Here is a 26924-nt window from a genome sequence, read left to right as displayed (position 1 = left end):
AGCCGACTTGTCTCCAGGGGTCTAGTGCTGCCTCGGGCACCTTATGGTCGTTCTTCTGTGAGTCTAGATTTTCGAATCCGACGCAAAACTGACAGTTAATTGTAAGGTTCAGAGCCTCTTAAAGACAATGGAACACACAAATTGCGTCGCGATTCAATACATCGTCCTCCGGCCGACCTGTCTCCAAGTGTCTATTGCTGCCTCGGGCACCTTATGGTCGATTTCCTGTGAGTCTAGATTTTCGATTCCGACGCAAAACTGACAGTGAATTGTAACGTTCAGAGCCTCTTAATGACGATGGAACACACAAATTGCGTCGCGATTCAATACATCGTCCTCCAGCCGACTTGTCTCCAAGGGTATATACTGCCTAGGGCACCTTATGGTCGTTCTCCTGTGAGTCTAGTTTTTCGAATCCGACGCAATACTGACAGCTTATTGTAACGTTCAGAGGCTGTTAATGACTATGGAACACACAAATTGCGTCGCGATTCAATACATCGTCCGACAGCCGACCTGTCTCCAAGGGTCTATTGCTGACTCGGGCACCTTATGGTCGTTCTGCTGTGAGTTTAGTTTTCCGAATACGACGCATAACTGACAGTTAATTGTAACGTTCAGAGCCTGTTAATGACGATGGAACATACAAATTGCGTCGTGATTCAATACATCGTCCTCCAGCCGACTTGACTCCAAGGGTCTAGTGTTGCCTCGGGCACCTTATGGTCGTTCTTCTGTGAGTCTAGATTTTTGAATCCGACGCAAAACTGACAGTTAATTGTAAGGTTCAGAGCCTCTTAATGACGATGGAACACACAAATTGCGTCGCGATTCAATACAACGTCCTCCAGCCGACCTGTCTCCAAGGGTCTATTGCTGCCTCGGGCACCCTATGGTCGTTCTCCTGTGAGTCTAGTTTTTCCATGCAGAAGCAAAAGTGACAGTTAATTGTAACGTTCAGAGCCTCTTAATGACGATGGACACACAAATTGCGTCGCGAATCAATACATCGTCCGACAGCCGACCTGTCTAAAAAGGTCTATTGCTGCCTCGGGCACTTTACGGTCGCTCTGCTGTGAGTCTAGTTTTTCGAATACGACGCATAACTGACAGTTAATTGTAACGTTCTGAGCCTCTTAATGACGATGGAACACACAAATTGCGTCGCGATTCAATACATCGTCCTCCAGCCCACTTGTCGCCGAGGTACTATTGCTGCCCCGGGCACCTCTTGGTCGTTCTCCTAGGAGTGTAGTTTTTCGAATCCGGCACAAAACTGACAGTTAATTGTAACATTGAGAGCCTCTTAATGACGATGGAACACACAAATTGCGCTGCGATTCAATACATCGTCCTCCAGCCGACTTGTCTCCAAGTGTCTATTGCTGCCTCGGGCACCTTATGGTCGCTGTGCTGTGAGTCTAGTTTTTCGAATCCGACGGAAAACTGACAGTTAATTGCAACGTTCAGAGCCTGTTAATGACTATGGAACACACAAATTGCGTCGCGATTCAATACATCGTCCTCCAGCCGCCTTGTCTCCAAGGGTCTATTGCTGCCTCGGTCACCTTATGGTCATTCTGCTGTGAGTCTAGATTTTTGAATCTGACGCAAAACTGACAGTTAATTGAAAGGTTCAGAGCCTCTTAATGACGATGGAACACACAAATTGCGTCGCGATTCAATACATCGTCCTCCAGCCGACTTGTCTCCAAGTGTCTATTGCTGCCTCGGGCACCTTATCGTCGTTCTCCTGTGTGTCTAGTTTTTCAAATCCGACGCAAAACTGACAGTTAATTGTAACATTCAGAGCCTCTTAATGACGATGGAACACACAAATAGCGTCGAGATTCAATACATCGTCCGACAGCCGCCTTGTCTCCAAGGGTCTATTGCTGCCTCGGGCACCTTATGGTCGTTCTCCTGTGAGTCTAGTTTTTCGAATCCGACGCACAACTGACAGTTAATTGTAACGTTCAGAGCCTCTTAATGACGATGGAACACACAAATTGCGTCGCGAATTAATACATCGTCCGACAGCCGACCTGTCTCCAAGGGTCTATTGCTGCTTCGGGCACCTTATGGTCGCTCTGCTGTGAGTCTAGTTTTCCGAATATGACGCAAAACTGACAGTTAATTGTAACGTTCAGAGCCTCTTAATGACGATGGAACACACTAATTGCGTCGCGATTCAATACCTCGTCCTCCAGCCGACTTGTCGCCGAGGTACTATTGCTGCCCCGGGCACCTCTTGGTCGTTCTCCTAGGAGTGTAGTTTTTCGAATCCGGCACAAAACTGACAGTTAATTGTAACATTCAGAGCCTCTTAATGACGATGGAACACACAAATTGCGCTGCGATTCAATACATCGTCCTCCAGCCGTCTTGTCTCCAAGGGTCTAGTGCTGCCTCGGGCACGTTATGGACGTTCTCCTGTGAGTCTAGAATTTCGAATCCGACGCAAAACTGACAGTTAATTGTAACGTTCAGAGCCTCTTAATGACGATGGAACATACAAATTGCGTCGCGATTCAATACATCGTCCTCCAGCCGCCCTGTCTCCAAGGGTCTATTGCTGCCTCGGTCACCTTATGGTAGTTCTCCTGTGTGTCTAGTTTTTCGAATCCGACGCAAAACTGACAGTGAATTGTAACGTTCAGAGCCTCTTAATGACGATGGAACACACAAATTTCGTCGACATTCAATACATCGTCCGACAGCCGACCTGTCTCCAAAGGTCTATTGCTGCCTCGGGCACCTTATGGTCGTTCTGCTGTGAGTCTAGTTTTCCGAATACGACACATAACTGACAGGTAATTGTAACGTTCAGAGCCTGTTAATGACGATGGAACACACAAATTGCGTCGCGATTCAATACATCGTCCTCCAGCCGACTTGTCTCCAAGGGTCTATTGCTGCCTCGGGCACATTATGGTCGTTCTCCTGTGAGTCTAGTTTTTCGAATCCGACGCAAAACTGACAGTTAATTGTAACGTTCAGAGCCTCTTAATGACGATGGAACACACAAATTGCGTCGCGATTCAATATATCGTCCTCCAGCAGACTTGTCTCTAAGGGTCTATTGCTGCCACGGGCTCCTTATGGTCGTTCTCCTGTGATTCTAGATTCTCGAATCCGACGCAAAACTGACAGTGAATTGTAACGTTCAGAGCCTCTTAATGACGATGGAACACACAAATTGCGTCGAGATTCAATACATCGTCCTCCAGCCGACTTGTCTCCAAGGGTCTATTGCTGCCTCGGGCACCTAATGGTCGTTCTCCTGTGAGTCTAGTTTTTCGAATCCGACGCAAAACTAACAGTTAATTGTAACGTTCAGAGCCTGTTAATGACTATGGAACACACAAATTGCGTCGCGATTCAATACATCGTCCTCCAGCCGCCTTGTCTCCAAGGGTCTATTGCTGCCTCGGGCACCTTATGGTCGTTCTTCTGTGAGTCTAGATTTTTGAATCCGACGCAAAACTGACAGTTAATTGTAAGGTTCAGAGCCTCTTAATGACGATGGAGCACACAAATTGCGTCGCGATTCAATACAACGTCCTCCAGCCGACCTGTCTCCAAGGGTCTATTGCTGCCTCGGGCACCCTATGGTCGTTCTCCTGTGAGTCTAGTTTTTCCATGCAGAAGCAAAAGTGACAGTTAATTGTAACGTTCAGAGCCTCTTAATGACGATGGACACACAAATTGCGTCGCGAATCAATACATCGTCCGACAGCCGACCTGTCTAAAAAGGTCTATTGCTGCCTCGGGCACTTTATGGTCGCTCTGCTGTGAGTCTAGTTTTTCGAATACGACGCATAACTGACAGTTAATTGTAACGTTCTGAGCCTCTTAATGACGATGGAACACACAAATTGCGTCCCGATTCAATACATCGTCCTCCAGCCCACTTGTCGCCGAGGTACTATTGCTGCCCCGGGCACCTCTTGGTCGTTCTCCTAGGAGTGTAGTTTTTCGAATCCGGCACAAAACTGACAGTTAATTGTAACATTGAGAGCCTCTTAATGACGATGGAACACACAAATTGCGCTGCGATTCAATACATCGTCCTCCAGCCGACTTGTCTCCAAGTGTCTATGGCTGCCTCGGGCACCTTAAGGTCGCTGTGCTGTGAGTCTAGTTTTTCGAATCCGACGCAAAACTGACAGTTAATTGTAACGTTCAGAGCCTGTTAATGACTATGGAACACACAAATTGCGTCGCGATTCAATACATCGTCCTCCAGCCGCCTTGTCTCCAAGGGTCTATTGCTGCCTCGGTCACGTTATGGTCATTCTGCTGTGAGTCTAGATTTTTGAATCTGACGCAAAACTGACAGTTAATCGTAAGGTTCAGAGCCTCTTAATGACAATGGAACACACAAATTGCGTCGCGAATCAATACATCGTCCGACAGCCGACCTGTCTCCAAAGGTGTATTGCTGCCTCGGGCACCTTATGGTCGCTCTGCTGTGAGTCTAGTTTTCCGAATACGACGCATAACTGACAGTTAATTGAAAGGTTCAGAGCCTCTTAATGACGATGGAACACACAAATTGCGTCGCGATTCAATACATCGTCCTCCAGCCGACTTGTCGCCGAGGTACTATTGCTGCCCCGGGCACCTCTTTGTCGTTCTCCTAGGAGTGTAGTTTTTCGAATCCGGAACAAAACTGACAGTTAATTGTAACATTCAGAGCCTCTTAATGACGATGAAACACACAAATTGCGCTGCGATTCAATACATCGTCCTCCAGCCGACTTGTCTCCAAGGGTGTATTGCTTCCTCGGGCACTTTATGGTCGATCTCCTGTGAGTCTAGATTTTCGAATCCGACGCAAAACTGACAGTTAATTGTAACGTTCAGAGCCTCTTAATGACGATGGAACACTCAAATTGCGTCGCGATTCAATACATCGTCCTCCAGCCGACTTGTCTCCAAGGGTCTATTGCTGCCTCGGGCACCTTATCGTCGTTCTCCTGTGTGTCTAGTTTTTCAAATCCGACGCAAAACTGACAGTTAATTGTAACATTCAGAGCCTCTTAATGACGATGGAACACACAAATAGCGTCGAGATTCAATACATCGTCCGACAGCCTCCTTGTCTCCAAGGGTCTATTGCTGCCTCGGGCACCTTATGGTCGTTCTCCTGTGAGTCTAGTTTTTCGAATCCGACGCACAACTGACAGTTAATTGTAACGTTCAGAGCCTCTGAATGACGATGGAACACACAAATTGCGTCGCGAATTAATACATCGTCCGACAGCCGACCTGTCTCCAAGGGTCTATTGCTGCTTCGGGCACCTTATGGTCGCTCTGCTGTGAGTCTAGTTTTCCGAATATGACGCAAAACTGACAGTTAATTGTAACGTTCAGAGCCTCTTAATGACGATGGAACACACTAATTGCGTCGCGATTCAATACCTCGTCCTCCAGCCGACTTGTCGCCGAGGTACTATGGCTGCCCCGGGCACCTCTTGGTCGTTCTCCTAGGAGTGTATTTTTTCGAATACGGCACAAAACTGACAGTTAATTGTAACATTCAGAGCCTCTTAATGACGATGGAACACACAAATTGCGCTGCGATTCAATACATCGTCCTCCAGCCGTCTTGTCTCCAAGGGTCTAGTGCTGCCTCGGGCACGTTATGGACGTTCTCCTGTGAGTCTAGTTTTTCGAATCCGACGCACAACTGACAGTTAATTGTAACGTTCAGAGCCTCTTAATGACGATGGAACACACAAATTGCGCTGCGATTCAATACATCGTCCTCCAGCCGCCCTGTCTCCAAGGGTCTATTGCTGCCTCGGTCACCTTATGGTAGTTCTCCTGTGTGTCTAGTTTTTCGAATCCGACGCAAAACTGACAGTGAATTGTAACGTTCAGAGCCTCTTAATGACGATGGAACACACAAATTTCGTCGACATTCAATACATCGTCCGACAGCCGACCTGTCTCCAAAGGTCTATTGCTGCCTCGGGCACCTTATGGTCGTTCTGCTGTGAGTCTAGTTTTCCGAATACGACACATAACTGACAGGTAATTGTAACGTTCAGAGCCTGTTAATGACGATGGAACACACAAATTGCGTCGCGATTCAATACATCGTCCTCCAGCCGACTTGTCTCCAAGGGTCTATTGCTGCCTCGGGCACATTATGGTCGTTCTCCTGTGAGTCTAGTTTTTCGAATCCGACGCAAAACTGACAGTTAATTGTAACGTTCAGAGCCTCTTAATGACGATGGAACACACAAATTGCGTCGCGATTCAATATATCGTCCTCCAGCAGACTTGTCTCTAAGGGTCTATTGCTGCCACGGGCTCCTTATGGTCGTTCTCCTGTGATTCTAGATTCTCGAATCCGACGCAAAACTGACAGTGAATTGTAACGTTCAGAGCCTCTTAATGACGATGGAACACACAAATTGCGTCGAGATTCAATACATCGTCCTCCAGCCGACTTGTCTCCAAGGGTCTATTGCTGCCTCGGGCACCTAATGGTCGTTCTCCTGTGAGTCTAGTTTTTCGAATCCGACGCAAAACTAACAGTTAATTGTAACGTTCAGAGCCTGTTAATGACTATGGAACACACAAATTGCGTCGCGATTCAATACATCGTCCTCCAGCCGCCTTGTCTCCAAGGGTCTATTGCTGCCTCGGGCACCTTATGGTCGTTCTTCTGTGAGTCTAGATTTTTGAATCCGACGCAAAACTGACAGTTAATTGTAAGGTTCAGAGCCTCTTAATGACGATGGAGCACACAAATTGCGTCGCGATTCAATACAACGTCCTCCAGCCGACCTGTCTCCAAGGGTCTATTGCTGCCTCGGGCACCCTATGGTCGTTCTCCTGTGAGTCTAGTTTTTCCATGCAGAAGCAAAAGTGACAGTTAATTGTAACGTTCAGAGCCTCTTAATGACGATGGACACACAAATTGCGTCGCGAATCAATACATCGTCCGACAGCCGACCTGTCTAAAAAGGTCTATTGCTGCCTCGGGCACTTTATGGTCGCTCTGCTGTGAGTCTAGTTTTTCGAATACGACGCATAACTGACAGTTAATTGTAACGTTCTGAGCCTCTTAATGACGATGGAACACACAAATTGCGTCCCGATTCAATACATCGTCCTCCAGCCCACTTGTCGCCGAGGTACTATTGCTGCCCCGGGCACCTCTTGGTCGTTCTCCTAGGAGTGTAGTTTTTCGAATCCGGCACAAAACTGACAGTTAATTGTAACATTGAGAGCCTCTTAATGACGATGGAACACACAAATTGCGCTGCGATTCAATACATCGTCCTCCAGCCGACTTGTCTCCAAGTGTCTATGGCTGCCTCGGGCACCTTAAGGTCGCTGTGCTGTGAGTCTAGTTTTTCGAATCCGACGCAAAACTGACAGTTAATTGTAACGTTCAGAGCCTGTTAATGACTATGGAACACACAAATTGCGTCGCGATTCAATACATCGTCCTCCAGCCGCCTTGTCTCCAAGGGTCTATTGCTGCCTCGGTCACGTTATGGTCATTCTGCTGTGAGTCTAGATTTTTGAATCTGACGCAAAACTGACAGTTAATCGTAAGGTTCAGAGCCTCTTAATGACAATGGAACACACAAATTGCGTCGCGAATCAATACATCGTCCGACAGCCGACCTGTCTCCAAAGGTGTATTGCTGCCTCGGGCACCTTATGGTCGCTCTGCTGTGAGTCTAGTTTTCCGAATACGACGCATAACTGACAGTTAATTGAAAGGTTCAGAGCCTCTTAATGACGATGGAACACACAAATTGCGTCGCGATTCAATACATCGTCCTCCAGCCGACTTGTCGCCGAGGTACTATTGCTGCCCCGGGCACCTCTTTGTCGTTCTCCTAGGAGTGTAGTTTTTCGAATCCGGAACAAAACTGACAGTTAATTGTAACATTCAGAGCCTCTTAATGACGATGAAACACACAAATTGCGCTGCGATTCAATACATCGTCCTCCAGCCGACTTGTCTCCAAGGGTGTATTGCTTCCTCGGGCACTTTATGGTCGATCTCCTGTGAGTCTAGATTTTCGAATCCGACGCAAAACTGACAGTTAATTGTAACGTTCAGAGCCTCTTAATGACGATGGAACACTCAAATTGCGTCGCGATTCAATACATCGTCCTCCAGCCGACTTGTCTCCAAGGGTCTATTGCTGCCTCGGGCACCTTATCGTCGTTCTCCTGTGTGTCTAGTTTTTCAAATCCGACGCAAAACTGACAGTTAATTGTAACATTCAGAGCCTCTTAATGACGATGGAACACACAAATAGCGTCGAGATTCAATACATCGTCCGACAGCCTCCTTGTCTCCAAGGGTCTATTGCTGCCTCGGGCACCTTATGGTCGTTCTCCTGTGAGTCTAGTTTTTCGAATCCGACGCACAACTGACAGTTAATTGTAACGTTCAGAGCCTCTGAATGACGATGGAACACACAAATTGCGTCGCGAATTAATACATCGTCCGACAGCCGACCTGTCTCCAAGGGTCTATTGCTGCTTCGGGCACCTTATGGTCGCTCTGCTGTGAGTCTAGTTTTCCGAATATGACGCAAAACTGACAGTTAATTGTAACGTTCAGAGCCTCTTAATGACGATGGAACACACTAATTGCGTCGCGATTCAATACCTCGTCCTCCAGCCGACTTGTCGCCGAGGTACTATGGCTGCCCCGGGCACCTCTTGGTCGTTCTCCTAGGAGTGTATTTTTTCGAATACGGCACAAAACTGACAGTTAATTGTAACATTCAGAGCCTCTTAATGACGATGGAACACACAAATTGCGCTGCGATTCAATACATCGTCCTCCAGCCGTCTTGTCTCCAAGGGTCTAGTGCTGCCTCGGGCACGTTATGGACGTTCTCCTGTGAGTCTAGTTTTTCGAATCCGACGCACAACTGACAGTTAATTGTAACGTTCAGAGCCTCTTAATGACGATGGAACACACAAATTGCGCTGCGATTCAATACATCGTCCTCCAGCCGTCTTGTCTCCAAGGGTCTAGTGCTGCCTCGGGCACGTTATGGACGTTCTCCTTCGAGTCTAGAATTTCGAATCCGACGCAAAACTGACAGTGAATTGTAACGTTCAGAGCCTCTTCATGACGATGGAACACACAAATTTCGTCGACATTCAATACATCGTCCGACAGCCGACCTGTCTCCAAAGGTCTATTGCTGCCTCGGGCACCTTATGGTCGTTCTGCTGTGAGTCTAGTTTTCCGAATACGACACATAACTGACAGGTAATTGTAACGTTCAGAACCTGTTAATGACGATGGAACACACAAATTGCGTCGCGATTCAATGTATCGTCCTCCAGCAGACTTGTCTCTAAGGGTCTATTGCTGCCACGGGCACCTTATGGTCGTTCTCCTGTGATTCTAGATTCTCGAATCCGACGCAAAACTGACAGTGAATTGTAACGTTCAGAGCCTCTTAATGACGATGGAACACACAAATTGCGTCGAGATTCAATACATCGTCCTCCAGCCGACTTGTCACCAAGGGTCTATTGCTGCCTCGGGCACCTAATGGTCGTTCTCCTGTGAGTCTAGTTTTTCGAATCCGACGCAAAACTAACAGTTAATTGTAACGTTCAGAGCCTGTTAATGACTATGGAACACACAAATTGCGTCGCGATTCAATACATCGTCCTCCAGCCGCCTTGTCTCCAAGGGTCTATTGCTGCCTCGGGCACCTTATGGTCGTTCTCCGATGAGCCTAGTTTTTCGAATCCGACGCAAAACTGACAGTTAATTGTAACGTTCAGAGCCTGTTAATGACTATGGAACACACAAATTGCGTCGCGATTCAATACATCGTCCTCCAGCCGACTTGTCTCCAAGGGTCTAGTGCTGCCTCGGGCACCTTATGGTCGCTCTGCTGTGAGTCTAGTTTTCCGAATACGAAGCATAACTGACAGTTAATTGTAACGTTCAGAGCCTCTTAATGACGATGGAACACACAAATTGCGTCGCGATTCAATACATCGTCCTCCAGCCGACTTGTCGCCGAGTTACTATTGCTGCCCCGGGCACCTCTTGGTCGTTCTCCTAGGAGTGTAGTTTTTCGAATCCGGCACAAAACTGACAGTTAATTGTAACATTCAGAGCCTCTTAATGACGATGGAACACACAAATCGCGTCGCGATTCAATACATCGTCCTCCAGCCGCCTTGTCTCCAAGGGCCTATAGCTGCCTCGGGCACCTTATCGTCGTTCTCCTGTGAGTCTAGTTTTTCGAATCCGACGCAAAACATACAGTTAATTGTAACGTTCAGAGCCTCTTAATGACGATGGTACACACAAATTGCATCGCGATTCAATACATCGTCCTCCAGCCGCCTTGTCTCCAACGGTCTATTGCTGCCTCGGTCACCTTATGGTCGTTCTGCTGTGAGTCTAGATTTTTGAATCCGACGCTTAACTGACAGTTAATTGTAAGGTTCAGAGCCTCTTAATGACGATGGAACACACAAATTGCGTCGCGATTCAATACATCGTCCTCCAGCCGACTTGTCGCCGAGGTACTATTGCTGCCCCGGGCCCCTCTTGGTCGTTCTCCTAGGTGTGTAGTTTTTCGAATGCGGCACAAAACTGACAGTTAATTGTAACATTCAGAGCCTCTTAATGACGATGGAACACACAAATTGCGCTGGGATTCAATACATCGTCCTCCAGCCGACTTGTCTCCAAGGGTCTATTGCTGCCTCGGGAACCTTATGGTCGCTCTGCTGTGAGTCTAGTTTTTCGAATCCGACGCAAAACTGACAGTTAATTGTAACGTTCAGAGCCTGTTAATGACTATGGAACACACAAATTGCGTCGCGATTCAATACATCGTCCTCCAGCCGCCTTGCCTCCAACGGTCTATTGCTGCCTCGGTCACCTAATGGACGTTCTGCTGTGAGTCTAGATATTCGAATCCGACGCAAAACTGATAGTTAATTGTAAGGTTCAGAGCCTCTTAATGACGATGGAACACACAAATTGCATCACGATTCCATACATCGTCCTCCAGCCTACCTGTCTCCAAGGGTCTATTGCTGCCTCGGGCACCTTATGGTCGTTCTCCTGTGAGTCTAGTTTTTCGAATCCGACGCAAAACTGACAGTTAATTGTAACGTTCAGAGCCTCTTAATGACGATGGAACACACAAATTGCGTCGCGAATCAATACATCGTCCGACAGCCGACCTGTCTCCAAAGGTCTATTGCTGCCTCGGGCACCTTATGGTCGCTCTGCTGTGAGTCTATTTTTCCGAATACGACGCATAACTGACAGTTAATTGTAAGGTTCAGAGCCTCTTAATGACGATGGAACACACAAATTGCGTCGAGATTCAATACATCGTCCGACAGCCGACCTGTCTCCAAGGGTCTATTGCTGCCTCGGGCACCTTATGGTCGTTCTGCTGTGAGTTTAGTTTTCCGAATACGATGCATAACTGACAGTTAATTGTAACGTTAAGAGCCTGTTAATGACGATGTAACATACAAATTGCGTCGCGATTCAATACATCGTCCTCCAGCCGACTTGCCTCCAAGGGTCTAGTGTTGCCTCGGCACCTTATGGTCGTTCTTCTGTGAGTCTAGATTTTTGAATCCGACGCCAAACTGACAGTCAATTGTAAGGTTCAGAGCCTCTTAATGACGATGGAACACACAAATTACGTCGCGATTCAACACATCGTCCTCCAGCCGCCTTGTCTCCAAGGGTCTATTGCTGCCTCGGGCACCTTATGGTCGTTCTCCTGTGAGTCTAGTTTTTCGAATCCGACGCAAAACTGACAGTTAATTGTAACGTTCAGAGCCTCTTAATGACGATGGAACACACAAATTGCGTCGCGAATCAATACATCGTCCGACAGCCGACCTGTCTCCAAAGGTCTATTGCTGCCTCGGGCACCTTATGGTCGCTCTGCTGTGAGTCTAGTTTTCCGAATACGACGCATAAGTGACAGTTAATTGTAACGTTCAGAGCCTCTTAATGACGATGGAACACACAAATTGCGTCGCGATTCAATACATCGTCCTCCAGCCGACTTGTCGCCGAGGTACTATTGCTGCCCCGGGCCCCTCTTGGTCGTTCTCCTAGGAGTGTAGTTTTTCGAATCCGGCACAAAACTGACAGTTAATTGTAACATTCAGAGCCTCTTAATGACGATGGAACACACAAATTGCGCTGCGATTCAATACATCGTCCTCCAGCTGACTTGTCTCCAAGTGTCTATTGCTGCCTCGGGCACCTTATGGTCGCTATGCTGTGAGTCTAGTTTTTCGAATCCGACGCAAAACTGACAGTTAATTGTAACGTTCAGAGCCTGTTAATGACTATGGAACACACAAATTGCGTCGCGATTCAATACATCTTCCTCCAGCCGCCTTGTCTCCAAGGGTCTATTGCTGCCTCGGTCACCTTATGGTCATTCTGCTGTGAGTCTAGATTTTTGAATCTGACGCAAAACTGACAGTTAATTGAAAGGTTCAGAGCCTCTTAATGACGATGGAACACACAAATTGCGTCGCGATTCAATACATCGTCCTCCAGCCGACCTGTCTCCAAGGGTCTATTGCTGCCTCGGGCACCTTATGGTAGTTCTCCTGTGAGTCTAGTTTTTCGAATCCGACGCAAAACTGACAGTTAATTGTAACGTTCAGAGCCTCTTAATGACGATGGAACACACAAAATGCGTCGCGAATCAATACATCGTCCGACAGCCGACCTGTCTCCAAGGGTCTATTGCTGCCTCGGGCACCTTATGGTCGCTCTGCTGTGAGTCTAGTTTTCCGAATACGACGCATAACTGACAGTTAATTGTAACGTTCAGAGCCTCTTAATGACGATGGAACACTCAAATTGCGTCGCGATTCAATACATCGTCCTCCAGCCGACTTGTCTCCAAGGGTCTATTGCTGCCTCGGGCACCTTATGATCGTGCTCCGGTGAGTCTAGTTTTTCGAATCCGACGCAAAACAGACAGTTAATTGTAACGTTCAGAGCCTCTTAATGACGATGGAACACACAAATTGCGTCGCGAATCAATACATCGTCCGACAGCCGACCTGTCTCCAAGGGTCTATTGCTGCCTCGGGCACCTTATGGCCGCTCTGCTGTGAGTCTAGTTTTCCGAATACGACGCATAACTGACAGTTAATTGTAACGTTCAGAGCCTCTTAATGACGATGGAACACACAAATTGCGTCGCGATTCAATACATCGTCCTCCAGCCTACTTGTCTCCAAGGGTGTATTGCTTCCTCGGGCACTTTATGGTCGATCTCCTGTGAGTCTAGATTTTCGAATCCGACGCAAAACTGACAGTTAATTGTAACGTTCAGAGCCTCTTAATGACGATGGAACACTCAAATTGCGTCGCGATTCAATACATCGTCCTCCAGCCGACTTGTCTCCAAGGGTCTATTGCTTCCTCGGGCACCTTATCGTCGTTCTCCTGTGTGTCTAGTTTTTCAAATCCGACGCAAAACTGACAGTTAATTGTAACATTCAGAGCCTCTTAATGACGATGGAACACACAAATAGCGTCGAGATTCAATACATCGTCCGACAGCCGCCTTGTCTCCAAGGGTCTATTGCTGCCTCGGGCACCTTATGGTCGTTCTCCTGTGAGTCTAGTTTTTCGAATCCGACGCACAACTGACAGTTAATTGTAACGTTCAGAGCCTCTTAATGACGATGGAACACACAAATTGCGTCGCGAATTAATACATCGTCCGACAGCCGACCTGTCTCCAAGGGTCTATTGCTGCTTCGGGCACCTTATGGTCGCTCTGCTGTGAGTCTAGTTTTCCGAATATGACGCAAAACTGACAGTTAATTGTAACGTTCAGAGCCTCTTAATGACGATGGAACACACTAATAGCGTCGCGATTCAATACCTCGTCCTCCAGCCGACTTGTCGCCGAGGTACTATTGCTGCCCCGGGCACCTCTTGGTCGTTCTCGTAGGAGTGTAGTTTTTCGAATCCGGAACAAAACTGACAGTTAATTGTAACATTCAGAGCCTCTTAATGACGATGGAACACACAAATTGCGCTGCGATTCAATACATCGTCCTCCAGCCGTCTTGTCTCCAAGGGTCTAGTGCTGCCTTGGGCACGTTATGGACGTTCTCCTGTGAGTCTAGAATTTCGAATCCGACGCAAAACTGACAGTTAATTGTAACGTTCAGAGCCTCTTAATGACGATGGAACATACAAATTGCGTCGCGATTCAATACATCGTCCTCCAGCCGCCCTGTCTCCAAGGGTCTATTGCTGCCTCGGTCACCTTATGGTAGTTCTCCTGTGTGTCTAGTTTTTCGAATCCGACGCAAAACTGACAGTGAATTGTAACGTTCAGAGCCTCTTCATGATGATGGAACACACAAATTTCGTCGACATTCAATACATCGTCCGACAGCCGACCTGTCTCCAAAGGTCTATTGCTGCCTCGGGCACCTTATGGTAGTTCTGCTGTGAGTCTAGTTTTCCGAATACGACACATAACTGACAGGTAATTGTAACGTTCAGAGCCTGTTAATGACGATGGAACACACAAATTGCGTCGCGATGCAATATATCGTCCTCCAGCAGACTTGTCTCTAAGGGTCTATTGCTGCCACGGGCACCTTATGGTCGTTCTCCTGTGATTCTAGATTCTCGAATCCGACGCAAAACTGACAGTGAATTGTAACGTTCAGAGCCTCTTAATGACGATGGAACACACAAATTGCGTCGAGATTCAATACATCGTCCTCCAGCCGACTTGTCTCCAAGGGTCTATTGCTGCCTCGGGCACCTAATGGTCGTTCTCCTGTGAGTCTAGTTTTTCGAATCCAACGCAAAACTAACAGTTAATTGTAACGTTCAGAGCCTGTTAATGACTATGGAACACACAAATTGCGTCGCGATTCAATACATCGTCCTCCAGCCGCCTTGTCTCCAAGGGTCTATTGCTGCCTCGGGCACCTTATGGTCGTTCTCCGATGAGCCTAGTTTTTCGAATCCGACGCAAAACTGACAGTTAATTGTAACGTTCAGAGCCTCTTAATGACGATGGAACACACAAATTGCGTCGCGATTCAATACATCGTCCTCCAGCCGACTTGTCTCCAAGGGTCTAGTGCTGCCTCGGGCACCTTATGGTCGCTCTGCTGTGAGTCTAGTTTTCCGAATACGACGCATAACTGACAGTTAATTGTAACGTTCAGAGCCTCTTAATGACGATGGAACACACAAATTGCGTCGCGATTCAATACATCGTCCTCCAGCCGACTTGTCGCCGAGGTACTATTGCTGCCCCGGGCACCTCTTTGTCGTTCTCCTAGGAGTGTAGTTTTTCGAATCCGGAACAAAACTGACAGTTAATTGTAACATTCAGAGCCTCTTAATGACGATGAAACACACAAATTGCGCTGCGATTCAATACATCGTCCTCCAGCCTACTTGTCTCCAAGGGTGTATTGCTTCCTCGGGCACTTTATGGTCGATCTCCTGTGAGTCTAGATTTTCGAATCCGACGCAAAACTGACAGTTAATTGTAACGTTCAGAGCCTCTTAATGACGATGGAACACTCAAATTGCGTCGCGATTCAATACATCGTCCTCCAGCCGACTTGTCTCCAAGGGTCTATTGCTGCCTCGGGCACCTTATCGTCGTTCTCCTGTGTGTCTAGTTTTTCAAATCCGACGCAAAACTGACAGTTAATTGTAACATTCAGAGCCTCTTAATGACGATGGAACACACAAATAGCGTCGAGATTCAATACATCGTCCGACAGCCGCCTTGTCTCCAAGGGTCTATTGCTGCCTCGGGCACCTTATGGTCGTTCTCCTGTGAGTCTAGTTTTTCGAATCCGACGCACAACTGACAGTTAATTGTAACGTTCAGAGCCTCTTAATGACGATGGAACACACAAATTGCGTCGCGAATTAATACATCGTCCGACAGCCGACCTGTCTCCAAGGGTCTATTGCTGCTTCGGGCACCTTATGGTCGCTCTGCTGTGAGTCTAGTTTTCCGAATATGACGCAAAACTGACAGTTAATTGTAACGTTCAGAGCCTCTTAATGACGATGGAACACACTAATAGCGTCGCGATTCAATACCTCGTCCTCCAGCCGACTTGTCGCCGAGGTACTATTGCTGCCCCGGGCACCTCTTGGTCGTTCTCCTAGGAGTGTAGTTTTTCGAATCCGGCACAAAACTGACAGTTAATTGTAACATTCAGAGCCTCTTAATGACGATGGAACACACAAATTGCGCTGCGATTCAATACATCGTTCTCCAGCCGTCTTGTCTCCAAGGGTCTACTGCTGCCTCGGGCACGTTATGGACGTTCTCCTGTGAGTCTAGAATTTCGAATCCGACGCAAAACTGACAGTTAATTGTAACGTTCAGAGCCTCTTAATGACGATGGAACATACAAATTGCGTCGCGATTCAATACATCGTCCTCCAGCCGCCCTGTCTCCAAGGGTCTATTGCTGCCTCGGTCACCTTATGGTAGTTCTCCTGTGTGTCTAGTTTTTCGAATCCGACGCAAAACTGACAGTGAATTGTAACGTTCAGAGCCTCTTAATGACGATGGAACACACTAATTTCGTCGACATTCAATACATCGTCCGACAGCCGACCTGTCTCCAAAGGTCTATTGCTGCCTCGGGCACCTTATGGTAGTTCTGCTGTGAGTCTAGTTTTCCGAATACGACACATAACTGACAGGTAATTGTAACGTTCAGAGCCTGTTAATGACGATGGAACACACAAATTGCGTCGCGATTCAATATATCGTCCTCCAGCAGACTTGTCTCTAAGGGTCTATTGCTGCCACGGGCACCTTATGGTCGTTCTCCTGTGATTCTAGATTCTCGAATCCGACGCAAAACTGACAGTGAATTGTAACGTTCAGAGCCTCTTAATGACGATGGAACACACAAATTGCGTCGAGATTCAATACATCATCCTCCAGCCGACTTGTCTCCAAGGGTCTATTGCTGCCTCGGGCACCTAATGGTCGTTCTCCTGTGAGTCTAGTTTTTCGAATCCGACGCAAAACTAACAGTTAATTGTAACGTTCAGAGCCTGTTAATGACTATGGAACACACAAATTGCGTCGCGATTCAATACATCGTCCTCCAGCCGCCTTGTCTCCAAGGGTCTATTGCTGCCTCGGGCACCTTATGGTCGTTCTCCGATGAGCCTAGTTTTTCGAATCCGACGCAAAACTGACAGTTAATTGTAACGTTCAGAGCCTCTTAATGACGATGGAACACACAAATTGCGTCGCGATTCAATATATCGTCCTCCAGCAGACTTGTCTCTAAGGGTCTATTGCTGCCACGGGCACCTTATGGTCGTTCTCCTGTGATTCTAGATTCTCGAATCCGACGCAAAACTGACAGTGAATTGTAACGTTCAGAGCCTCTTAATGACGATGGAACACACAAATTGCGTCGAGATTCAATACATCATCCTCCAGCCGACTTGTCTCCAAGGGTCTATTGCTGCCTTGGGCACCTAATGGTCGTTCTCCTGTGAGTCTAGTTTTTCGAATCCGACGCAAAACTAACAGTTAATTGTAACGTTCAGAGCCTGTTAATGACTATGGAACACACAAATTGCGTCGCGATTCAATATATCGTCCTCCAGCCGCCTTGTCTCCAAGGGTCTATTGCTGCCTCGGGCACCTTATGGTCGTTCTCCGATGAGCCTAGTTTTTCGAATCCGACGCAAAACTGACAGTTAATTGTAACGTTCAGAGCCTCTTAATGACGATGGAACACACAAATTGCGTCGCGATTCAATACATCGTCCTCCAGCCGACTTGTCTCCAAGGGTCTAGTGCTGCCTCGGGCACCTTATGGTCGCTCTGCTGTGAGTCTAGTTTTCCGAATACGAAGCATAACTGACAGTTAATTGTAACGTTCAGAGCCTCTTAATGACGATGGAACACACAAATTGCGTCGCGATTCAATACATCGTCCTCCAGCCGACTTGTCGCCGAGTTACTATTGCTGCCCCGGGCACCTCTTGGTCGTTCTCCTAGGAGTGTAGTTTTTCGAATCCGGCACAAAACTGACAGTTAATTGTAACATTCAGAGCCTCTTAATGACGATGGAACACACAAATCGCGTCGCGATTCAATACATCGTCCTCCAGCCGCCTTGTCTCCAAGGGCCTATAGCTGCCTCGGGCACCTTATCGTCGTTCTCCTGTGAGTCTAGTTTTTCGAATCCGACGCAAAACTGACAGTTAATTGTAACGTTCAGAGCCTCTTAATGACGATGGAACACTCAAATTGCGTCGCGATTCAATACATCGTCCTCCAGCCGACTTGTCTCCAAGGGTCTATTGCTGCCTCGGGCACCTTATCGTCGTTCTCCTGTGTGTCTAGTTTTTCAAATCCGACGCAAAACTGACAGTTAATTGTAACGTTCAGAGCCTCTTAATGACGATGGAACACACTAATTTCGTCGACATTCAATACATCGTCCGACAGCCGACCTGTCTCCAAAGGTCTATTGCTGCCTCGGGCACCTTATGGTAGTTCTGCTGTGAGTCTAGTTTTCCGAATACGACACATAACTGACAGGTAATTGTAACGTTCAGAGCCTGTTAATGACGATGGAACACACAAATTGCGTCGCGATTCAATATATCGTCCTCCAGCAGACTTGTCTCTAAGGGTCTATTGCTGCCACGGGCACCTTATGGTCGTTCTCCTGTGATTCTAGATTCTCGAATCCGACGCAAAACTGACAGTGAATTGTAACGTTCAGAGCCTCTTAATGACGATGGAACACACAAATTGCGTCGAGATTCAATACATCATCCTCCAGCCGACTTGTCTCCAAGGGTCTATTGCTGCCTCGGGCACCTAATGGTCGTTCTCCTGTGAGTCTAGTTTTTCGAATCCGACGCAAAACTAACAGTTAATTGTAACGTTCAGAGCCTGTTAATGACTATGGAACACACAAATTGCGTCGCGATTCAATACATCGTCCTCCAGCCGCCTTGTCTCCAAGGGTCTATTGCTGCCTCGGGCACCTTATGGTCGTTCTCCGATGAGCCTAGTTTTTCGAATCCGACGCAAAACTGACAGTTAATTGTAACGTTCAGAGCCTCTTAATGACGATGGAACACACAAATTGCGTCGCGATTCAATATATCGTCCTCCAGCAGACTTGTCTCTAAGGGTCTATTGCTGCCACGGGCACCTTATGGTCGTTCTCCTGTGATTCTAGATTCTCGAATCCGACGCAAAACTGACAGTGAATTGTAACGTTCAGAGCCTCTTAATGACGATGGAACACACAAATTGCGTCGAGATTCAATACATCATCCTCCAGCCGACTTGTCTCCAAGGGTCTATTGCTGCCTTGGGCACCTAATGGTCGTTCTCCTGTGAGTCTAGTTTTTCGAATCCGACGCAAAACTAACAGTTAATTGTAACGTTCAGAGCCTGTTAATGACTATGGAACACACAAATTGCGTCGCGATTCAATACATCGTCCTCCAGCCGCCTTGTCTCCAAGGGTCTATTGCTGCCTCGGGCACCTTATGGTCGTTCTCCGATGAGCCTAGTTTTTCGAATCCGACGCAAAACTGACAGTTAATTGTAACGTTCAGAGCCTCTTAATGACGATGGAACACACAAATTGCGTCGCGATTCAATACATCGTCCTCCAGCCGACTTGTCTCCAAGGGTCTAGTGCTGCCTCGGGCACCTTATGGTCGCTCTGCTGTGAGTCTAGTTTTCCGAATACGAAGCATAACTGACAGTTAATTGTAACGTTCAGAGCCTCTTAATGACGATGGAACACACAAATTGCGTCGCGATTCAATACATCGTCCTCCAGCCGACTTGTCGCCGAGTTACTATTGCTGCCCCGGGCACCTCTTGGTCGTTCTCCTAGGAGTGTAGTTTTTCGAATCCGGCACAAAACTGACAGTTAATTGTAACATTCAGAGCCTCTTAATGACGATGGAACACACAAATCGCGTCGCGATTCAATACATCGTCCTCCAGCCGCCTTGTCTCCAAGGGCCTATAGCTGCCTCGGGCACCTTATCGTCGTTCTCCTGTGAGTCTAGTTTTTCGAATCCGACGCAAAACTGACAGTTAATTGTAACGTTCAGAGCCTCTTAATGACGATGGAACACTCAAATTGCGTCGCGATTCAATACATCGTCCTCCAGCCGACTTGTCTCCAAGGGTCTATTGCTGCCTCGGGCACCTTATCGTCGTTCTCCTGTGTGTAGTTTTTCAAATCCGACGCAAAACTGACAGTTAATTGTAACATTCAGAGCCTCTTAATGACGATGGAACACACAAATAGCGTCGAGATTCAATACATCGTCCGACAGCCGCCTTGTCTCCAAGGGTCTATTGCGGCCTCGGGCACCTTATGGTCGTTCTCCTGTGAGTCTAGTTTTTCGAATCCGACGCACAACTGACAGTTAATTGTAACGTTCAGAGCCTCTTAATGACGATGGAACACACAAATTGCGTCGCGAATTAATACATCGTCCGACAGCCGACCTGTCTCCAAAGGTCTATTGCTGCCTCGGGCACCTTATGGTAGTTCTGCTGTGAGTCTAGTTTTCCGAATACGACACATAACTGACAGGTAATTGTAACGTTCAGAGCCTGTTAATGACGATGGAACACACAAATTGCGTCGCGATTCAATATATCGTCCTCCAGCAGACTTGTCTCTAAGGGTCTATTGCTGCCACGGGCACCTTATGGTCGTTCTCCTGTGATTCTAGATTCTCGAATCCGACGCAAAACTGACAGTGAATTGTAACGTTCAGAGCCTCTTAATGACGATGGAACACACAAATTGCGTCGAGATTCAATACATCGTCCTCCAGCCGACTTGTCTCCAAGGGTCTATTGCTGCCTCGGGCACCTAATGGTCGTTCTCCTGTGAGTCTAGTTTTTCGAATCCGACGCAAAACTAACAGTTAATTGTAACGTTCAGAGCCTGTTAATGACTATGGAACACACAAATTGCGTCGCGATTCAATACATCGTCCTCCAGCCGCCTTGTCTCCATGGGGCTATTGCTGCCTCGGGCACCTTATGGTCGTTCTCCGATGAGCCTAGTTTTTCGAATCCGACGCAAAACTGACAGTTAATTGTAACGTTCAGAGCCTCTTAATGACGATGGAACACACAAATTGCGTCGCGATTCAATACATCGTCCTCCAGCCGCCTTGTCTCCAAGGGTCTATTGCTGCCTCGGGCACCTTATGGTCGTTCTCCGATGAGCCTAGTTTTTCGAATACGACGCATAACTGACAGTTAATTGTAACGTTCAGAGCCTCTTAATGACGATGGAACACACAAATTGCGTCGCGATTCAATACATCGTCCTCCAGCCGACTTGACGCCGAGGTACTATTGCTGCCCCGGGCACCTCTTTGTCGTTCTCCTAGGAGTGTAGTTTTTCGAATCCGGAACAAAACTGACAGTTAATTGTAACATTCAGAGCCTCTTAATGACGATGAAACACACAAATTGCGCTGCGATTCAATACATCATCCTCCAGCCTACTTGTCTCCAAGGGTGTATTGCTTCCTCGGGCACTTTATGGTCGATCTCCTGTGAGTCTAGATTTTCGAATCCGACGCAAAACTGACAGTTAATTGTAACGTTCAGAGCCTCTTAATGACGATGGAACACTCAAATTGCGTCGCGATTCAATACATCGTCCTCCAGCCGACTTGTCTCCAAGGGTCTATTGCTGCCTCGGGCACCTTATCGTCGTTCTCCTGTGTGTCTAGTTTTTCAAATCCGACGCAAAACTGACAGTTAATTGTAACGTTCAGAGCCTCTTAATGACGATGGAACACACAAATTGCGTCGCGAATTAATACATCGTCCGACAGCCGCCTTGTCTCCAAGGGTCTATTGCTGTTTCGGGCACCTTATGGTCGCTCTGCTGTGAGTCTAGTTTTCCGAATATGACGCAAAACTGACAGTTAATTGTAACGTTCAGAGCCTCTTAATGACGATGGAACACACTAATTGCGTCGCGATTCAATACCTCGTCCTCCAGCCGACTTGTCGCCGAGGTACTATTGCTGCCCCGGGCACCTCTTGGTCGTTCTCCTAGGAGTGTAGTTTTTCGAATCCGGCACAAAACTGACAGTTAATTGTAACATTCAGAGCCTCTTAATGACGATGGAACACACAAATTGCGCTGCGATTCAATACATCGTTCTCCAGCCGTCTTGTCTCCAAGGGTCTACTGCTGCCTCGGGCACGTTATGGACGTTCTCCTGTGAGTCTAGAATTTCGAATCCGACGCAAAACTGACAGTTAATTGTAACGTTCAGAGCCTCTTAATGACGATGGAACATACAAATTGCGTCGCGATTCAATACATCGTCCTCCAGCCGCCCTGTCTCCAAGGGTCTATTGCTGCCTCGGTCACCTTATGGTAGTTCTCCTGTGTGTCTAGTTTTTCGAATCCGACGCAAAACTGACAGTGAATTGTAACGTTCAGAGCCTCTTAATGACGATGGAACACACAAATTTCGTCGACATTCAATACATCGTCCGACAGCCGACCTGTCTCCAAAGGTCTATTGCTGCCTCGGGCACCTTATGGTAGATCTGCTGTGAGTCTAGTTTTCCGAATACGACACATAACTGACAGGTAATTGTAACGTTCAGAGCCTGTTAATGACGATGGAACACACAAATTGCGTCGCGATTCAATATATCGTCCTCCAGCAGACTTGTCTCTAAGGGTCTATTGCTGCCACGGGCACCTTATGGTCGTTCTCCTGTGATTCTAGATTCTCGAATCCGACGCAAAACTGACAGTGAATTGTAACGTTCAGAGCCTCTTAATGACGATGGAACACACAAATTGCGTCGAGATTCAATACATCATCCTCCAGCCGACTTGTCTCCAAGGGTCTATTGCTGCCTCGGGCACCTAATGGTCGTTCTCCTGTGAGTCTAGTTTTTCGAATCCGACGCAAAACTAACAGTTAATTGTAACGTTCAGAGCCTGTTAATGACTATGGAACACACAAATTGCGTCGCGATTCAATACATCGTCCTCCAGCCGCCTTGTCTCCAAGGGTCTATTGCTGCCTCGGGCACCTTATGGTCGTTCTCCGATGAGCCTAGTTTTTCGAATCCGACGCAAAACTGACAGTTAATTGTAACGTTCAGAGCCTCTTAATGACGATGGAACACACAAATTGCGTCGCGATTAAATATATCGTCCTCCAGCAGACTTGTCTCTAAGGGTCTATTGCGGCCACGGGCACCTTATGGTCGTTCTCCTGTGATTCTAGATTCTCGAATCCGACGCAAAACTGACAGTGAATTGTAACGTTCAGAGCCTCTTAATGACGATGGAACACACAAATTGCGTCGAGATTCAATACATCATCCTCCAGCCGACTTGTCTCCAAGGGTCTATTGCTGCCTCGGGCACCAAATGGTCGTTCTCCTGTGAGTCTAGTTTTTCGAATCCGACGCAAAACTAACAGTTAATTGTAACGTTCAGAGCCTGTTAATGACTATGGAACACACAAATTGCGTCGCGATTCAATACATCGTCCTCCAGCCGCCTTGTCTCCAAGGGTCTATTGCTGCCTCGGGCACCTTATGGTCGTTCTCCGATGAGCCTAGTTTTTCGAATCCGACGCAAAACTGACAGTTAATTGTAACGTTCAGAGCCTCTTAATGACGATGGAACACACAAATTGCGTCGCGATTCAATACATCGTCCTCCAGCCGACTTGTCTCCAAGGGTCTAGTGCTGCCTCGGGCACCTTATGGTCGCTCTGCTGTGAGTCTAGTTTTCCGAATACGAAGCATAACTGACAGTTAATTGTAACGTTCAGAGCCTCTTAATGACGATGGAACACACAAATTGCGTCGCGATTCAATACATCGTCCTCCAGCCGACTTGTCGCCGAGTTACTATTGCTGCCCCGGGCACCTCTTGGTCGTTCTCCTAGGAGTGTAGTTTTTCGAATCCGGCACAAAACTGACAGTTAATTGTAACATTCAGAGCCTCTTAATGACGATGGAACACACAAATCGCGTCGCGATTCAATACATCGTCCTCCAGCCGCCTTGTCTCCAAGGGCCTATAGCTGCCTCGGGCACCTTATCGTCGTTCTCCTGTGAGTCTAGTTTTTCGAATCCGACGCAAAACTGACAGTTAATTGTAACGTTCAGAGCCTCTTAATGACGATGGAACACTCAAATTGCGTCGCGATTCAATACATCGTCCTCCAGCCGACTTGTCTCCAAGGGTCTATTGCTGCCTCGGGCACCTTATCGTCGTTCTCCTGTGTGTCTAGTTTTTCAAATCCGACGCAAAACTGACAGTTAATTGTAACATTCAGAGCCTCTTAATGACGATGGAACACACAAATAGCGTCGAGATTCAATACATCGTCCGACAGCCGCCTTGTCTCCAAGGGTCTATTGCTGCCTCGGGCACCTTATGGTCGTTCTCCTGTGAGTCTAGTTTTTCGAATCCGACGCACAACTGACAGTTAATTGTAACGTTCAGAGCCTCTTAATGACGATGGAACACACAAATTGCGTCGCGAATTAATACATCGTCCGACAGCCGACCTGTCTCCAAGGGTCTATTGCTGCTTCGGGCACCTTATGGTCGCTCTGCTGTGAGTCTAGTTTTCCGAATATGACGCAAAACTGACAGTTAATTGTAACGTTCAGAGCCTCTTAATGACGATGGAACACACTAATTGCGTCGCGATTCAATACCTCGTCCTCCAGCCGACTTGTCGCCGAGGTACTATTGCTGCCCCGGGCACCTCTTGGTCGTTCTCCTAGGAGTGTAGTTTTTCGAATCCGGCACAAAACTGACAGTAAATTGTAACATTCAGAGCCTCTTAATGACGATGGAACACACAAATTGCGTCGAGATTCAATACATCGTTCTCCAGCCGTCTTGTCTCCAAGGGTCTACTGCTGCCTCGGGCACGTTATGGACGTTCTCCTGTGAGTCTAGAATTTCGAATCCGACGCAAAACTGACAGTTAATTGTAACGTTCAGAGCCTCTTAATGACGATGGAACATACAAATTGCGTCGCGATTCAATACATCGTCCTCCAGCCGCCCTGTCTCCAAGGGTCTATTGCTGCCTCGGTCACCTTATGGTAGTTCTCCTGTGTGTCTAGTTTTTCGAATCCGACGCAAAACTGACAGTGAATTGTAACGTTCAGAGCCTCTTAATGACGATGGAACACACAAATTTCGTCGACATTCAATACATCGTACGACAGCCGACCTGTCTCCAAAGGTCTATTGCTGCCTCGGGCACCTTATGGTAGTTCTGCTGTGAGTCTAGTTTTCCGAATACGACACATAACTGACAGGTCATTGTAACGTTCAGAGCCTGTTAATGACGATGGAACACACAAATTGCGTCGCGATTCAATATATCGTCCTCCAGCAGACTTGTCTCTAAGGGTCTATTGCTGCCACGGGCACCTTATGGTCGTTCTCCTGTGATTCTAGATTCTCGAATCCGACGCAAAACTGACAGTGAATTGTAACGTTCAGAGCCTCTTAATGACGATGGAACACACAAATTGCGTCGAGATTCAATACATCATCCTCCAGCCGACTTGTCTCCAAGGGTCTATTGCTGCCTCGGGCACCTAATGGTCGTTCTCCTGTGAGTCTAGTTTTTCGAATCCGACGCACAACTGACAGTTAATTGTAACGTTCAGAGCCTCTTAATGACGATGGAACACACAAATTGCGTCGCGAATTAATACATCGTCCGACAGCCGACCTGTCTCCAAGGGTCTATTGCTGCCTCGGGCACCTTATGGTCGTTCTCCGATGAGCCTAGTTTTTCGAATCCGACGCAAAACTGACAGTTAATTGTAACGTTCAGAGCCTCTTAATGACGATGGAACACACAAATTGCGTCGCGATTCAATACATCGTCCTCCAGCCGACTTGTCTCCAAGGGTCTAGTGCTGCCTCGGGCACCTTATGGTCGCTCTGCTGTGAGTCTAGTTTTCCGAATACGAAGCATAACTGACAGTTAATTGTAACGTTCAGAGCCTCTTAATGACGATGGAACACACAAATTGCGTCGCGATTCAATACATCGTCCTCCAGCCGACTTGTCGCCGAGTTACTATTGCTGCCCCGGGCACCTCTTGGTCGTTCTCCTAGGAGTGTAGTTTTTCGAATCCGGCACAAAACTGACAGTTAATTGTAACATTCAGAGCCTCTTAATGACGATGGAACACACAAATCGCGTCGCGATTCAATACATCGTCCTCCAGCCGCCTTGTCTCCAAGGGCCTATAGCTGCCTCGGGCACCTTATCGTCGTTCTCCTGTGAGTCTAGTTTTTCGAATCCGACGCAAAACTGACAGTTAATTGTAACGTTCAGAGCCTCTTAATGACGATGGAACACTCAAATTGCGTCGCGATTCAATACATCGTCCTCCAGCCGACTTGTCTCCAAGGGTCTATTGCTGCCTCGGGCACCTTATCGTCGTTCTCCTGTGTGTCTAGTTTTTCAAATCCGACGCAAAACTGACAGTTAATTGTAACATTCAGAGCCTCTTAATGACGATGGAACACACAAATAGCGTCGAGATTCAATACATCGTCCGACAGCCGCCTTGTCTCCAAGGGTCTATTGCTGCCTCGGGCACCTTATGGTCGTTCTCCTGTGAGTCTAGTTTTTCGAATCCGACGCACAACTGACAGTTAATTGTAACGTTCAGAGCCTCTTAATGACGATGGAACACACAAATTGCGTCGCGAATTAATACATCGTCCGACAGCCGACCTGTCTCCAAGGGTCTATTGCTGCTTCGGGCACCTTATGGTCGCTCTGCTGTGAGTCTAGTTTT

Source organism: Schistocerca nitens, chromosome 5, assembly GCF_023898315.1.
Source record: "Schistocerca nitens isolate TAMUIC-IGC-003100 chromosome 5, iqSchNite1.1, whole genome shotgun sequence".
In the NCBI taxonomy this organism is placed as follows: Eukaryota; Metazoa; Arthropoda; class Insecta; order Orthoptera; family Acrididae; genus Schistocerca; species Schistocerca nitens.
The sequence above is the reverse complement of the archived record's forward strand: the minus strand, read 5'-3'. Positions refer to the sequence as shown.